Raw genomic sequence first — 19177 nt, 5'->3', positions numbered from 1 at the left:
TAAATGTTTATGACTATTGATAAACATTAAAGTTTTGTTTAATTTTATTTCCTACAAAGAAAATCATTCCTTTTGAAGGGGAAAGATTCCATTTTGGTTGTTTGGATTTGATATTATGAATAAAAGTTAATGATAAACACCAAGGATGGTGTTTACTTTAAGGGGGGGAGTATGTAATATCCCTAGCCTAGGAACTTACTTTTTACATTTATAATTTAATAAGGTGAAATATTATGGTGATTAATGCATTGGAATTTATGGTTATATTATTATTTACCATATTTAACGAATAAAGAAGTCGTTAGGGTTTTTTTATGGTTTGTAACTACTAATAAGTGTGTTTATATTTATATATACATTGACATCAACGAATAAGCAGGAGACTACATGGTTTCAATGAAATACAAATAGTAATTTTTCCATGAGTTGTAGCATCAAGAATCAGTTAGAGTTAGAGAGTTCGAGTTGAGCATGGAGCTTTTGTTGGGTTTACGATGACAAGACCAACATATGCATAGTGTAAACCATCCATGGGTTTTCACCCTTAGTTATTCTCTGCAAGGAAGGTGTATATGTTGTGAAGGTGGATACATGATTGTCATTGTTGTTTAGCAGCTGTGATTTTATAGATATTATGCTCAAGAGATAAGTACTTTTATCATTATTTCAAAAGATATAAATATAATATATATGTACAATGAATAAATAAAAACATAATGTTTATTCTTGTCCTTGTTTTAGAAGTCTGCCCTAAAGACAATTAGGGTTTGTTGTAGAACCTTGATCCCTACAACGTCAGCGCTTTTCCTGCTCCCGTTGTTGCCACCACCTATTGATGTCAGCTCTAGGCTGAGCGGGATCTATATGAGGCCTCATGGGTGAAGTGGATATGCCCCCTCCTTCAAGTCAGTTCTCACCAACGCGTCTCATCTACGTACTACTCCCTCGACCAGTTCTATTCCGCATAGAGGAAAACAGCCTGAGTCACTAGCTCTTGGTGCTCAATGGCAAGCTCACATGAAGGTTTGATGCCTCCAAAAGGCAATCGAAAACCCCAAGGTGGTGATCCCCAATAACCGTCTTGAACAATCACACTATTTTATGCAGGATCATGCAATTATCTACAAATTCATGGGTATTTGGCTTAGGGAAGCTAATATCTTGCGATGGATCCAGCTCAAGTGGCAACCAAAACCTCCCTTTGATATTTGCCTATGGACCAAGTGTTTCTTCAAAGTAATTTTTAATGATATGGAAGATCGAAAGAGAATGTTGGACAATGGCCCTTATTTCATGAATAGTGTTGGCCTATTTATCAAGCACTAGGAACCTTGTTATAACCCCGACAAGGAGAAATTCCTAACTTCCCCAATTTGGGTCCATCTGTACTCCCTCCCAGAGGATTTTTGGGAGATGGACATACTTGAACTCATTGGTAACTCCATAAGAAACTTTGTCCATGTTTCAGATATCATGCAACGTAGAATATTTTATTCATACGCTTGAATCTGTGCATATATGAACATTTCTTGGCCTCCTTTGGAGTCAGTGAAAATAGAATACCAGGATGAGACCTGGTCTCAACCGCTAGACTATGAGCATGTGTTGTTTAAGTGTAGACTATGCTATGAATATGGCCATCTCTTTTGAGACTTCCCTCAACTGGCCTTGAACCCTGAAGCAGCTCCTACCTTGGATGGCTTCCAAGAAGTTCAGCGATGACGTCTTCCTTCAAGAAAAGTTCCCCCTCCTCTAGCCTAGGAAAATGTTGTGCATGAAACTTCCAGCTGATCAATAGAACCCCCCAAGATGCCTTAGGGTGGCCCCCTAATAGTTCCCAAACAACCCAAAATATCTCTGAAGGGAACTGTTTCAACATCTTAGCTTAATCGTTTGAGCCAGAGCCGATCACAGCATCAGGGGTTGAGCCTCAATCCTCAGCAGTGATGGAAGTAGAGAAGGGACTGGAGAATGTGAAGAGTAAGCAGCCGAGAAAACATAAGATCCCAGAGGCCCTAACCAAAAGTAAAGAAATCCTCCAAGTTCTTGCCCAAGTATGTCAAGTATTAGAACAAGACATGAAGCTGGACAACCTCGACTCTGATGAGTGGGTCATGGTAGCCTACCTCCGAAGCTAGGAAAAGGATGGATCAGTGGATATTCCTCAAGATCAGCTGGACTAGTTCCACCAAATTTTTAAAGACTAGGAGAAAGGACAAGCCTCAACAGAATCCCATCATCAACTAGCATTAGTTCCTCAGGAAGAAAACACCCCCACGTAATAGACAGATCCTACCTTGGGCTCTAGGAAGAGGGAAGATGACCAACCTATGAAGTGATTCGAGAAGTAGGGGAATTTTTGGTCAACTCATGGAAAATGAATGTTGTGACGAAGTACTACCAATGATCTCTCCCTCCCCCCCCAAATGAAGCTTCTATCATGGAATATAAGAGACCTCAACTCAAGGGAAATTTGACGTACCTAAAGGAAAGAATTCAAACAGAGAAACCAAACATAGTTCTTCTACAGGAAACTAAAGTGATGCAAAGACCTAAAGAGATTACTAGCAAGAGCTGGCCATTGATGGAATGTATGGCTCTGGATGAAAGAGGTAATGCGGGGGGCCCAGGAATCCTTTGGGACCCCATATCTATCTCCTTCATTCAATGGATGGCCAACCCTCACTCTCTCTGAGGTAAATTTAAGTGTATCAGTTCTTCAGAGAAGATCTAGCTGACCTCTCTAAAGCTTATGATTGGTTGATTTGGGATTTTTTTTGTCAATACTTGTTGCTTTTGGCTTCTCCCGTGCATGGATCGGGTGGGTAAAGTATTTGATTTCGACTCCATTATTCTCAATTATAGTGAATGGGGTGCCTTCTTGACCCTTTCGCAAATCCAAAGGGCTTAAATAGGGAGACCCCATTTCCCCTTTCCTATTTATTATTACTACTGAAGGACTGGGTAGACTTATCAAGGTGGTGGTTTGATCTCTGGACCTGATGGGCATCAAAATATCTCAAGAATCTCCTCCTATAACCCACCAACAATTTTTTGATGATAACATGCTATTTGGAAAAGCCATTATAAAATAGGCAAAGAAATTCGGATCGATTCTAGAGATTTTTTAGAAAGAATCAGGTACCCAAATCAATGGTGATCAATCAGACATTTTATTTTTCAATACTCACCCAAGAGAGCAAATTAATCTGGCTGGAACCCTTGGGTTCAGAATTAGGTCATTTCCCAACACCTATCTATGGGTTCCCCTGGTGCCCAACTTGCGCAAGACCTCCTACTAGAAGGAGGTGTTATGTTTGGTGTGGAGCATGATTATTTAGAGGTCTTTGTTTCAGCTAGATGTATACCCCAAGAAGTTTGTACACCCCTCCACGCGGGGGGTTGCGGCAGGGGGGGGGGGGACTTGTCTAAAATTACCTTGTAAAAGTATAGTAATTTCTAGTCAATATAGGTCATTCATTAGGCGAATGATTTGAAGGTAGAACTTATGTTTAGTTTAGGGGTTTTTCCCTAGAAGGCAACCCCTCTCTTTGTATGAGGGCATTGTATTGAGGCTATGAAATAGATGTGTATTCTTCGAGCGAGAAATAGAGAGGTGAGACTGTGAGAGAAAACAGAGGATATTATAGCAGATCTGCTGTAGGTTGTGTCTCTTCATTTTGCTGGATAATAGAAAGGAAGGATTGGCTGTTTGGGGTGGACGTAGCCCAAACTGGGTGAACCACGTATATCTGTGTCTCTCTAGTTTTATGTGTTTTCTATGTTTATATTTATGCAATATTCTATGTGTTCCATTGCTCTGTAATATATAATTTTCTAAATGTTATCACGTATTGACAAGAAACTCTCGAGTTGGACTTTCCGATTCCTAAAATCAATAGGATGACTGGTTCTCTTAAAAGTGGCTCTTTAGGCTATCCCTATATATCAACTCTCTTCCCTTTTGGCGCCCAGAAGCATTTTTAAAGAGATGACGGCAAATTTTTGAAAATTCCTTTGGACTGGGTTGCAGATTGGATGCAAATGAGCCCTGGTGGCCTGGAATAAGTTGTGTAAACCAAAATTCCAAGGTGGTCTAGGCCTGAAAGATCCAAAGCTATTATCCCAAGCCCTCAATGCAAAGGTGTGGTGGCATTGGCTTCAAGGCTAGAAAGAGTTATGGAATAAAATCTGGGCTACCAAATATATGGTTGAGGGTTGGTAGAACCCTCTTCATCTCCATTAAAACTTACCAAACAGCTCCTCAATATGGAATCAAGCAAAGGCTCAGCAAGACCTCATTTGGGAACATGAATTCTGGGAAGTTAGGAATGTGTTGTGCTATTGAAAAACCCCCCCATTTGTTAAAAGTAGTAGTCAATATTACTTTAATAAATGTGTACCCTTTAAAAAATCCTTCCAAAAGTAAGTTTAGCATTAGGCATTTTCCTTGTTAATTTTTGGAATAAAGCAAGATATCAAACAAACACTTTTTGAAAAAGCAATCAAAAGAGAATACCGCACTAATACCTCGAAACTATTAGGTTTATCATATATGCTAAGTCCTAAGGCATTTCTTATTAAAACTAAGACCCGCATTGCATATCACCACCTATAAGGGGTGCACCTTAATAAGTTATCCTAAACCATGAGAAATATGAAATTGCGATGATAAGATCTCCCTTATCACATCGCATTGCGAACACTTAAGAGAAGCACAAAAACTTATCATTATGTGAGATTGTGAAATGCAATTGAGACTTGGACCTAATCTCAAGATACGTTATAAACAAGTACTCAAGTCCGTTGCTTAATTAAAATGGCTTTACATAGAAAAACCTAATAAATAAGCCATGTTTTCAATCGAAATGATAATAAGCGGCTTGTATTTTGCATCCCACAGAAACTAAAGAAACGTTAAGGAAAGCGCACAAACACAGTGTGATAATGTGATTTGCGATATTGCATCGCAATCACAAAATCGACATTTTCACAGTTTAAAGGCTCTCCACCCTAAAAATTTTCTTCCTGACTTATGATGCGAACATTTATTGGCAATAAAGCTAGGGATACAGAACCATTAGTGGGAATGTAGTAAGGTTTAATGGCATTTATGTGTGAAAATCAGTTCAATGTGATACGATATCTTCTCACCTACATTCAATAAAACTCCTTTCTTGTCACCTTTTCATGAGTTATTTGTATTATTGCTTCTTATGTTCATTCTTATCTCTATATATCTAATAGTTGTTGTTTTTCTCCATTTTAAGGAAAAATCCATAGAAAGAGTCTTTGGGAACAATGACAAAGAAGGACAAGGCAGTTGCGTCTGAGAAATAAAAAATGAATCCTTTATTCTCTGATACTACATGCAGTAGAGACAGAGGAACCTCTACATGGGAAACCATGTATAATTTATTAGAAGAAGAGCAACCAAAATCTCTAGAAACAAAGGCCACAGTCGATGGTCATGCCTTCTCATATGCCTCCATCTTCGAGACAGCATGCTCATTTCTACACTATATAGCCACAAGGCCAAAGATAATCCCGTATATAGATATGGTCAAGTGGATATCTCATATAGATAATTTAAGAATAACGGGTAGGAGGTTATGGGATATTTTTCACCAGACAACCTGTGGCTTATGTACAACCTGACAGAGCCACAAATGTTCTACAACAAAAAGTTCCTCGAGAATTTTTTAAGGAGAATGAAGGCCCAACGAATGTCATGCAAACCTAGATGAAAAATGAAGGCAAGTTCAAAAAGGACAAAATGGATATATATTCTACAACATCTATAGCTCCCCCTCATAGTTTTGAGGAAGCCATGTTATGTAGGATGTTCGGCAAGCCTGATAGTAGTAAATTTCCCCCAGAATGGTTGCCATTAATAGATGTAGCCATAAACGCAGCCATAATGAATTGGGCACAATTTTTGTCTGATAACTTAGCAAAGGCTATAATGGAGTATAGGAGGAAGATGAGTATCTCTTTGAGGGTTTACCCTCCATCTTTTATGAGTGCCTATGTAATGGATGCAATCAGTTTTGGCTCCAAATTTCCTATCATGGGATGGAAATGGACTGTTAAAGGAACCACTACCCATTCATATATATTAGAAGAATATGTGGGAGTCTCAGTTTGACCCCCATTTTTACAAAATTTGTCATGGAGTCATGTTGCCTATCCATAAACAAGTTTTCAACCAAAATTCCCCTAGGTTTTCTAAAGAGGCCAATGTAGATATCCTTCCTGTGGCCAGATGGTTTGGGGAGGAAACATTCACATATATCAGAGTATTTGGGAGCATTGCTTCACCACATGTCCTCCCATACTATGTCCCGAACAAATTAATGGCTAGAGAGATAGCCTACCAAATGGCAAGTGAAGGTGGGCTGAGAAAAGGATTAAAGGAGCAAAAAAAGGCCATTTGGCCTACATTTCCATTACAATGTGGTGCATTTTCACTACACAATTTTGGACATGCATCAATGAAGCAGAGATCGTGAAATCTCTAAAAATGCCTACATTCCCAGGAAGGAAATATGGCCCAAACAACACTACCAAATATTTCACTACCATGGTGAAAGTGAAGGTCTTCACCCATGAGGAAGATGCATTTGATGACGTCTTCCTACAGAATGAGACATTCTTAGACATGAAGCATATGGCATCACTACTTTTCTCCCCTGGTGATCTTGAATCCTTTCATGAATACAGAAAAAAAGAAGATTATTAAAGGTCCCATTGGAACAATTAAAGATTGAACCAATAAGGGAGCCAAATCCCAGTGTAAGCTTAGAGCAGAGCTCTAGAGAAAATTCTAAAGATGACTCTGAAGTAGAGTCTCATGCGAATTCTACTCATGAGTCAGAGAACTCAGAGCAACAATCCAAGAATGGGGGCAACAAAAGTAAGGAGTGAGAAAAGGACATAGCCGGCTCTATAAAGAAAGCAGTCGAGAAAACTTCAACTAAGAAACAGGTTGAAATTCACTCTACCTCCACCCAGTCAATGAAAACCCTAGTTATTGATTTAGAGAAAGAATCCAGAAGAATTTTAATAAAATTATCCATACAGAAGAACAAACACCTTAGGTACAAACTCACAACATAGAGCAACTCAAGAAGTTATAGTAGAAAAAATTGTAAGTACTCAAGAAGTAGACCTCATTCCTGCCACTCCCACCTCTGAAATTGTTTTGAGAATTAAGGAAATTCCTCCCTTAGATGTGTTCTACAGCCCAACCCATAAAGATGTCATCAAAAGGAAAATGAAGAAAATAATGTTGGATGTTGTAGTTGTTACCACTCTTGACAATGAACCAATGGATATTGTCTGGAAAGATTCACTCATCAACCCATCTGAGAACCTTACTAGACTGTTGCAATTTGTAGGAGCCTATGCCACAACAACTATTGACAAAGCAACAAAGGTACAAACGTTGCTTAGAGAAAAGAAAAATACAATTTTGTTGTTTGAACAACAATTAGAGCAGAAAAAATCTAACCAATAAGCAGAGTTGCAAATGGCCAAGCTCCATCAACAATTCGAGAAGATGAAAACAAAACATCAGGCCAACCTAGCAGAAAAGGATGTGTAGATACAAGCCATAAAAAATAAGTATAATGAAAATCTGTAAATTGATTAGTTCATAATAGAAGCACTCAGCCTTAACTCCCCGCTAATGCCCCAAAAAGAACTTCTATGCCAGAGAAACTTGCAATTAAGTCCTTATTGCGAGATTAGTGATAAGATGACAAGCCAAGTCATTGACAGGAGGCTTGAATGTGATGAAATCTTAAAAAGGATATCCGACTTTATCACCTGGCAGGACTCAGAGGACGGGAGGAAGGTTGATTTTCTGAAACTAGAGGAATCACATAAAGAAATTCTATTTACAGATTGGGATTCTCAACTCAAACAAGAAAAAAGGGAAACAATGATTGTAGCAGCAACAACAAACAAGGTTATTGAAAATATCAATGAAAATTTACATAGCGCCAACTTGGTCGCAGAAACTCTACTAGGTTTTCTTCCAAATGTCAAACAACTCGAGCAATAGTGGAGAGAGGCGGCAAAGGAAAGGGCGGAAGAAATTAGGCAAATGATCAGGCTAAACTGAGAAGCATAATGGTAATATCTAGTCAAACCTTGCAACCAGTGGATGACCTTGCAATTCCTAACCACTTCCATGCAGAAAATGGTGCCAACACTAACCGATGATGTATTCACTGGGCAATTGAAATATGCAATTGGCCAATCGACACAGCTCAAAACAATGATGGATATCTATGATCTTGATGATCAAATGCAAAGGAGTTAGTCACCATATTTTATTTCTATTTTTAAGTTTCATTTAGCATAATTTGAGGAAGGTTGTTTAAACCTCCTCAGCTATTTTTTGTAATAATCTATTTTTAGGACCTATAGTTTAGTATTTAAACCCCTCTCATGCATTTAGAGAGGGGTCAAGAAATTTTATCAGAAACAATCTTCAAAACATGCACTTTTGTACCTTTGAGGAGGTTCTGGTGAAATTAATGGGACAAGATTTATTTTCATTTTATTTTCTATGTTCTACTGAAATTGCATTTTTGTACTCTTAGATGGTGTTGGATTGATTGGAAGTAAGTCAATATTGCTTAAACACATGAGCAGAACTTATTAAAAATGGTACTTTTATCTTGTGATTTTGTTTTATTTATGTATCAAGCAATAGATTTTCTTCAAATTTCTTATGTATGAAAGTTTGAATCTTGGTTACCGTTATTGCACTTTTGTATGGTGATGGCCTTAAACTTTTTGCTGAATATATGAACAATTTCTGATGCGATATATCTTTCACAATCATTTTGGCTAACTATTTATCCAAAACAATCATTGTTAAAATGATTTCATTTCTTACTGTAGTTGAATGATCTTTATTACCAATTTCTCTAGGACATTATTTTAGATCACATACTTTACTTTTATTCCCGACTATAGTCATAGTTAGATAGTGTTTAAAGCTAGGATATATGCATGTGATTATTAGTTTAGAATAGATTGATCTTCTTAAACATTCCTCCGAACTACCATATATCACCCCATCAACACTATCATAATTTCTATTGGGAAACTAGTCCCATTATCCCTAGTCGGAGCCACTACACCAAACGGAAAAGGAGCTACCAACCAAAGTCTGGATAGGGTGGTTTTACCCCATGTTGTAAGCAATGATTTTCGAGGCTTCAACGTTTTGGTGATAGAAGGAGGGCCTAACTATGAATGGAAAGTAAATCCAAATTAACAGGCCATTCTAAGAAGTAAAACTCCCTCACTTTCACCTCCAACTTCACAATCGCATTCCAAATCTCTCAAATCCTAAATGCGAAGTTGTAAAAAACCCCACAGAGCCCACTATTTAAATCCCAAAGAAGCCAGATCATTCTTCTTCTATTGAATCCCCTGAAGTCCAATATTTGATTCATAAATTGCAGGGGATTTCGATATCTCATGAAGAATCAGAGTCATCCCAAGCTAGTGTTATCTCTTAGTTTACACCATCTCAATGGTTAACTAGAGCACATAGTGAAAATTTTGGGATTCCACCATTCGATTTCCCTCTACTAAGTCGTAAGGAAGCTAAGAAGACACTATCTGAATCTCATAATGAGGTTCTTTCATCAACACCTCAATCATCTTCATTCATTCCATCCATATCATCACAAGACCAATCACCCACCTCACAACTCTAGATCGTGATTTACATAGGTACTGGAACTCCATCCTCCTCTACCCAATCACCTTCAACCACTAGATCATCTTCCTCTACGCAGATACCAAAAATGGTTCAAAATCCTCAAAGGCTATGGACAAATCCAGGAGCTGTAATGATGGTGACACCTTTACATCCATTGCTAGCACATCCATAAAAATGGCTACCAAAGTTCAATCCTGATAACGACCTACTAGCTGAGGAACACATAAACAATTTTATGTTGTCCATTAATTTAAATGGAGTAGTAGAAGAAGATGCAATTGTAAGATTATTCCAATATACTTTACAAGGAGCAGCGAGATCATGGTACTTCTCATTACCATCAGGTTCTATTAATAGTTGGGATTCCTTTCAAGAGAAATTCCTAACCAAATTTGAAGATGACAGGTCCACAACTGCCCTAATCAATGATCTTTCCAATTTGAAAGTCAAACCTAAAGAACCAATTAAAGACTTCAACTCTCACTTTAATGAATTACTGAATAAAATACCAGCAGCATCCAAGTCCAGTGATGAAGTAAAAAATGAGTGGTATATTTCTTCTCTCCCTTCAAACATAGCTATTTCTTCGATAGAGCTACGACATAAAATATGAAAGAAGCAATAGTTGTAGAAAAATGAATTCTAGCCTTAAATAAGAAAAACACATTGGAAGAACAAAAATCCAAGAGAGTGACTTTTAGGGATTAATCCAAGAAGAAACCACCAAAATATCGTTTTGATCTAGAGGGTTTACAAAAAGTCGTCAAAACCATGTCTAATGAAATGGTTGATATCAAAAAACAAGTAGCAGATACTTCCTCAAAGAAATCTTTCAAACCATATAAAAAGAATTCCCCTGCTAATCCCAAACCCCCAAATGCTATATCAAATGCTGAATCAGATGGGGAAAAATATGAAGTATCAACAAATGAAGAACAAACAGATGAATAAGTGACAGAGTTACAAGGAATGTGGGATTTTATACTTCCCAATGAAGAAACACAAGAAGCATTCCCTGTTGCCACCCGAAGTAAAAACCCTGTTTATTTGTCACAAACAACTCTGAAGCAGAAGGCTTCAACGCCACCTCCTAAGGACAAAATAACAGGTAAGAAATCTTCACCTAAATCCACTCAAACTACTCCTTCTCAACTGAATTCTTCACCTCCATCTAAAACCTTAATAGTATCTGATGAAATGGAATATAATATTGTTGATGATATGAAAAAGACTAGGGAAAACATTACCTTTCATGAGCTTAGCAAATTGAAACATTAGTAGAAGCTACTCGTCAAGGAACTCAAAGCAGTACCTACTTCACCTCTTCCTACCACTGTGATCTTGCAAGCTTCCCAAGAAATGGGAAGACCCCTTAGCACCCCTCTAGACAAAAATCAATCCTACCGATATTGCTCTAATAGGAAGAAGATCTAAATCCCATACTCCATTTATGTTGACTTTTGAAATTTTTAATAGAAACTTACACAACTGTTTAGTTGATTCTGGAGCTTTGTCTAACATTTTACCCAAAACATTTTGTACAAAGTTGAATGTTCAACCTCAAAAATCTTTTGTACGCATCGTATAGTTAGATCAATCCCAAGTTGAAGTTGTTGGGGAACTTAATCAAGTTACTATCATACTCTCGTCAAACCCTAAATTTTGTCAATTCATTGACATTATTGTAGCTAATATTCTTGCGTTCTACGACTTAATCCTTAGTAGAGACTAGTCAAAAAAGCTCCATGGTTATTTTGTGACTGACTAGTCTCACATGTGGCTTCCCTATAATGGCAAGCCAAATCAAAAAAGGGTTGGTTGCGAAAAACATCAAAAGTACATTGTCACATAGCTAGAAGGAGAAAATGAACCGGTTGTGTATAGCAACAATATCATCAAAAACTAATCAGTAGAATCATTTCTAGGAAATTTTAATGCTTGTACTTCACCTTTCTTTGAAAAATCTGTTGTATCGCAAGTTGAAAACTTTTCTCAAACATATACTTTTAAGCGTGTTAATTTTGTAAATAAACCTATAGTGAGGTCTTTATTTTGGAAATTATTTTTTGATGGATCTAAATCCAACGATGGAGTAGGAGCAAGATGCATATTAGTTAGCCCAAAACGGGAAAAGACTATGTTAGCATGCAAACTTGAATTTGATTTCACAAACAACATTGTTGAATATGAAGCATTAGTTCAAGGTTTGTATAAAGCCATCAGCCTTAATATCAAGCATCTTCAAATGTTTGGAGATTCAGAAATTGTGATAAAACAAGTGAGAAATACTATACATTGTTTGTATAGAAATTTGAAACATTATCAATCTTTAGTCCAAGACCTTACTTCCCACTTTACAGTGTTTAATATTTCCCCCATCCCGAGACTCCAAAACGCAAGTGCCGATCTTTTAGATAATGTGGCTTCCAAGATCTAGAAGATTGTAGTCCTGATTTCTTTTATATTGAATTGATTTTTAGGCCTAACAATATCACCAATTGGATATTCTTTAATAACAATTTGTATATCATAAGCATTTTGATATCAGAAGGCTCTTATGATGACCATATAATTGATGAAGATCAGCATGACAACCAGCTTAAGCAAGGAACAACCAAGAATGTTATACCCAAGTTTGTAGTTAAGTTAGAAGATTTATATGACCTTAAAGACAAATTCAAATGACCCACCAATTCAAAACTTCAGAGTTCAACTCTGAGGTTTGAATTGATTAACCTTGGGACTAACCTTAAACCTCAAAATATTAATCTAGGCCTTGGTCTTATGTCAAATGCAAAATCAGCCTTTATACATTTGTTGAAGAAATATAAGAATGTCTTTGCATGGAACTATGAAGATCTTAAAATGTATGACACTTGTATAATTAAACATACCATCCCCATGACATCTAATTAAAGCCTATGCAACAAAAATTGAGAAAGATCCATCCCAATTTGAAAAATCAGATTAAATCTCAATTGAATAAACTGCTAAAAGTCAAGATTATTTTCCCTATCACACATTCCAGGTGGGTCTCCAACCTTGTTCCAGTCAGGAAAAAGAATGGTGATATTCAAATATGTATAGATTTCTGCAATCTCAACAAATAATGTCAGAAGGACAATTTTCCATTGCCTTCTATGGAACAAATATTGCTATCAGTTGCAGGATCAGAACTAATGTCTTTCTTGGATGGATTTTCAGGTTATAATCAGATTCTAGTACATCCAGATGACCAACTAAAAACTACATTTAGAACAAAATGGGGCACTTATGTTTATCAAAAGATGCCATTTGGACTAATCAATGCTGGTGAAACTTTTTAGAGAGCTATGGACATAGATTTCAAGGGTTTAGTAAACAAATCGTTTGTAATCTACTTAGATGATAGAACTGTATATTCCAAACAGCGCAGTAATCATATGAGAGATTTAAAAAAAATCTTTGAGCGTTGTCAGAGGTATGGAATTTCTCTTAATCCCAATAAATCTTTCTTCGCGTTAAGTGAAGGAAAACTCCTTTGATTCATTGTATCCAAAGTAGGGATTCACATTGACCTTGATAGAATAAGAGAAATATCTGAGATTCGTTTGCCTCATAACAAAAAATCTATGCAATCTTTCCTAGGATAGATAAATTTTGTTAAAACATTTGTCCCTGACTTTTCACAAATCGTTTTACCTCTTCAATCTATGATTAAGAAAAATTCTATTTTTAAATGGGGACACAGAACATGAAGCTTTTAATCTGATTAAACAAGCAATCATAAATGCTCCCTCTTTAGAAACTCTTAATTTTTCCAATCATTTCATTTTGTATACTTTTGCTTCCAAGAAATAATATGCCACTATATTGACACAGGTCAATGATGAAGAAGTCGAAGCTCCAATCTGTTTCTTTAGCGCCAATTTGCAAGGGGCTGAATTGAACTATTCAGATGTTGAAAAACAAGCTTTTCTTGTCTTCAAATCAATAAAACACTTAAGACCTTTTCTCCTAAAAACCCACACCAAGGTAATATTGTCATTCTCAACAGTAAGAAATCTCTTAATACAAAGGCATGTAGGTGAGAAAAGGGCAAATTGGGTAACAACACTGCAAGAATATGACATTGAAATCAGACCAACAAAAATGTAAAAGGTCAAGGTTTTTGCAAGATGTTAGCAGGAGCATCAAATTTATCAACACAACAAGACTCAGGTGATGATGTACAATCCTATGAGGTAAGCCTTAATGACAATGAGTCAAGATATGCTGATATCATCTTTTATTTAAGAAATGGGTATGCCCCAATGAAATTACATTATAAGAAGAGAAGGGCTTTGAGGCTAAAAGCTAGAAAATATCAAATCATAAATGATGTGTTGTTTAGAATAAATTATGATTTTGTTTTACTTAGATGTCTTTAAAAATTTGAGGCAGAAAAGGTGTTGCAAGAACTCCATGATGGACCATCTGGTGAACATTTTGGAGGAGATACCACCGCACATAAAATCCTGCATGGTGGGTATTTCTGGCCAACATTATTCAAAGATACACACAGTTTGTAATGAGATGTAAAGTTTGTCAAATAGTTGTTGGGAGACAAAGAAAGCCCACATTACCATTACAACCATTCAATATTGAACAATCGTTTGAGCAATGGGGATTGGACATAATAGGTGAGATCGTTCCTCATTCTTCTAAGCAGCATAGATATATCCTTACAGCAACTGATTGCTTCACAAAATGGGCGGAATCCATTCCACTCAAGGTAGCCAATTCTGAAAATATCATTGAATTCATCGATCAGTTTATTATTACCATATTTGGTTTGCCATCTGCCCTGATGTTTGATAATGCATCCTATTTTTCAGGCAATGCTATGACATAATTTTCTCTTAAAAGAGGCTTTAAGCTTAAATACTCTGCTAACTATTATCCACAGGGAAATGGGTTAGTTGAATCTACGAACAAAAATCTCATAAGAATTATTAAACAAATGGTTGACCAAAATTAGAAGAACTGGCATAAATCTTTAATATTTTCTTTATGGGCAGGTCGAATAACTCAAAAGGCCTCGATAGGTACTTCTCCATTTAATTTAGTATATGGGAAAGAAGTTGTCCTACCTACAAATATAGCTATTCCCTCCCTAGCCCTAGTTCAGTTCATTGAAGAAACTCCTTCCTCTTCTATTCAAGTTAGACAATTACAAATCCTTAAGCTCGAAGAAGAGTCGAAAAGGCCAAAACCCCACACGCACATCATCAAAAGTTAGTTAAAGCTTCCTTTGATGCAAATTCTGTAAGTTCAAAATCCTTCAACTCGAAGACCTGGTATTGAAATAGGATAAAGCAAACAAAAAAAAAGGTAAGCATACCAAGTACCAACAAACGTGGCTTGGCCTGTTTCAGATTGTGGAACAAATAGACCCATCAACCTTTCTATTGCAGGTTTTATCAGGCAAGAGAGAATCTCTACCTGTTAATGGGCAGATCTTAAAGAAATATTTTTCATAGAAGATGACCTCTTCTATTCCTTGTATATTATTGCATTTTTTTTTTTAGAAAGAATAATACAAGTTGAAGAACATTTACTTTTGGCTTTGCAAATAATAGTCTCTTTTATATTTTGACTTTTCGCTTGTATAAGTAAAGATTGTTAAGAAAATTATTTTTGCATTCGAAACATAGGACAAGTTCTATTTCTCTGAGATTGCTTGTTCTCTGCAAAAATTATTTGACCATTGATGAAACTTAACTTTAGAAAGAAACCTTTGCTCTACATCAGTCAAGAAAAGTATCTATAACAAAGCAAAGTCTTCCTACAGAAAAGCATCTTTAAACTCTACAATTGTCATCTAGAAACTCTTAAGGAGCCAATGATTCCCCCCATCTAGTAAGCTTTCATTTTTTAGAGTGTAGTTCTAAAATATACTAAACTTAAAGGATAAGAGGTCTCATTAAGAGCTGGCTTACCATGATCATGAGGACATAACTAGCTAACCTTACCAATATTGCATATCAAAATAGGGTAATGGCTTGAGATTATATTAATCAAAATACAAGGGTGCTCATCAAGAGCTAGCTTGTTCAGTTAAGTTACAACCAGGTGAATGGCATTGTCGGTTTTGGTCACCAAACGAAGACATTGTCCTTTAAGGGATAAAAAATGAACATTTTAAAGAAAAAAGATTTGTTTAGACAAATTGGATAAAGGCAATAAGTATATAAATCTAAATTTATCTTTAAGAATTGCATTCTTATCTATATGGGATACTAAATCATTTATAATTAAAAGGTAACCCTATCGAGGCTATCAATTCCTGCTAGCAGCAGAGGCTCTACCTATGACAACTGAGTATACCAAAAACTGATATGTGAAGAGTTCCCCTATTTTTATCTTTAAAACCAAGTAATGACTGATGTAGAAAAAATGACTTTCTTATTTGAAAAGGATAATCAAAAGGATGATAGTTAGGTGGATGTTGTTTTATTATTTAGATCAATATTACTTATCTTATATTTCATGAAATTTTTATTTTCTAAACCATCTTTATTTTGGAAGTTTTTAGAAATTTCAAAAAACCCTCAAAGATAACTGGTTCTTCCAAGTGAATCATCAATTCTTGTGCTATTCAACAACCCCCCATTTGTTAAAAGTAGTAGTCAATATTACTTTAATAAATGGGGACCCTTTAAAAAATCCTTCCAAAAATAAGTTTAGCATTAGGCATTTTCCTTGTTAATTTTTGGAATAAAGCAAGATATCAAACAAACACTTTTTGAAAAAGCGATCAAAAGAGAATACCATGCTAAAACCTCAAAACTATTAGGTTTCTCATATAAGCTAAGTCTTGATGAATTTCTTATTAAAACTAAGACCCGCATTGCATATCACCACCTATAAGGGGCACACCTTAACAAGTTATCCTAAACCATGTGAAATGTGAAATTGCGATCATAAGATCTCCCTTATCGCATCACATTGCAAACACTTAAGAGAAGCCTGAAAACTTATCACTATGCGATATTGCGAAATGCGATTGAGACTTGGACCTAATCCCAAGATACGTTATAAACAAGTACTCAAGTCCACTGCTTAATAAGAAGGGATTTACATAGAAAAACATGATAAATAAGCTATGCTTTGGAAATGATAATAAGCGGCCCGCATTTCGCATCTCACAAAAACTAAAGAAACATTAAGGAAAGTGCACAAGCACAATGCGATATGCGATTTGTGATATTGCATCACAATCTCAAAATCATCATTTTCGTAGTTTAAAGGCTGTCCACCCTAAAACCTTTTTTCCCGACTTACGATGCGAACATTACTGGGCAATAAATCTAGGGATAAGGAACAATTAGTGGGCATTTAGTAAGGGTTAATGGCATTTATGTGTGAAAAGTAGTTCAATGTGATATGATATCTTCTCACTTGCATTCATTAAAACTCATTTCTTGTCCCTTTTCATGAGTTATCGACATTATTACTTCTTATGTTCATTGTTATATCTATATATCCGATAGCTATTGTTTTTCTCCATTTTTAGGAAAAATCCATAGAAATTCTTTGGGAACAATGGCAAAGAAGGGCAAGGCAGTCACATCTGAGAAATCAGAAATGACTCCTTTATTCTCTTATACTACATGTATTAGAGACAGAGGAACCTCTATGTGGGAAACCATGTATGATTTATTAGAAGAAGAGCAACCAAGACCTCTGGAAACAGAGGCCACAGCTGATGGTCATGCCTCCTCAGATGCCTCCATCTTCGAGATGACATGCTCATTTCTACATCGCATAGCCGCAAGACCAAAGATAATCCCATATATAGATATGGTCAAGTGGATAATTGATCATGTGGATATCTCAGACAGAGAATTTAAAAATTGCGGGCAGGAGGTTATGGGATATTTTTCACTAGACAACCTACGGCTTATGTACAACCTGCCAGAGCCACAAATGTTCTACAACAAATAGTTCCTCAAGAAATTTTCTAAGGAGAATGAAGACACACAGGACGTCATGTGAACCTGGACGCAAAATGAAGGCAATATCAAAAAGGACAAAATGGGTATGTATTCTAATGCATCTATAGCTCCCCCTCATAGTTTTGCAGTAGCCATGTTATGTAGGATGTTCGGCAAGCCCAATAGTACTAAATTTTCCCCAGAATGGTTGTCGTTAATAGATGTAGCCGTAAACACAACGATATTGAATTGGGCCCAAATTTTGTCTGATAATTTATCAAAGGCTATAATTAAGTACAGGAGGAAGAGGAGTATCGCTTCGAGGGTTTACCCTCCATTTTTTATGAGTTCCTATGTAATGGATGCAATCTGTTTTGGCACAAAATTTCCTATCTATGATGGAAATGGACTGTGAAGGACCCACTTCCCGTTCATATGTATCATAAGAATATGTGGGAGTCCTATTTTCACCCCCATTTTTACAAAATTTGTCATGGAGTCATGTTTCCTATCCATAAACAAGTTTTCAACCAAAATGCCCCTAGGTTTTCTAGAGAGGTCGAAGTAGATATCCTTCCTGTGGCCAGACGGTTTGGGGAGGAAAAATTCACATATATTAGAGTATCTGGGAGCATTGCCTCACCACATGTCCTCCCATACTATGTCCCCGATGAATTAATGGATAGAGAGATAACCTACCAAACAACAAGTGAATGTGGGCTAAGCAAAGTATTAAAGGAGTAGAGAAAGGCCATTTGGCCTACATTTCCATTACAGTGTGGTGCATTTTCACTCACAATTTTGGACATGCATACAAAGAAGCAGAGACCATGAAATCTCTAAAACTGCCTACATTCCCAGGAAAAAAATATGACCCAAATGACACTGCCAAAGATTTCACTACCATGGTGAAAGTGAAGGTCTTCACCCCTGAGGAAGATGCATTTGATGATGTCTTCCTACAGAAAGAGACATTCTAAGACATGAAGCATATGGCATCACTTATTTTTGCCCCAAGTGATCTTGAAGCCTTTCATGAATACAGAGAAAGAAGATTATTAAAGGTCCCATTGGACCAATCATAGATTGAACCAATAAGGGAGCCAACTCCCAGTGTAAGCTTAGAGTAGAACTCTAGAGAAAATTCTAAAGATGACTTCGAAGCAGAGTCTTAGGCGAAGTCTACTCATGATTCATAGCACTCAGAGCAACAGCCCCAGAATGGGGGCAACAAAAGTAAGCGGTCAGAAAAGGACACAGTCGGGTCTACAGAGAAAGCAAACGAGAAAACCTCAACTAAGAAACAGGCTGAAATTCACTCTACCTCCACCCAGTCAACAAAAACCCGGTTATTGATTTAGAGAAATAATGGGAGAATTTTAATAAAAAGCTCCATACATAAGAAAAAACACCTGAGGTATAGACTCCACAACACAGAGCAACTTAAGAAGTTATAGTTGAAAAAACTGTA

Source organism: Pinus tabuliformis, chromosome 2_2 (genome assembly GCF_031772625.1).
Source record: "Pinus tabuliformis cultivar Carrire ecotype Pingquan chromosome 2_2, CPIR1, whole genome shotgun sequence".
NCBI lineage: Eukaryota > Viridiplantae > Streptophyta > Pinopsida > Pinales > Pinaceae > Pinus > Pinus tabuliformis.
The sequence above is the reverse complement of the archived record's forward strand: the minus strand, read 5'-3'. Positions refer to the sequence as shown.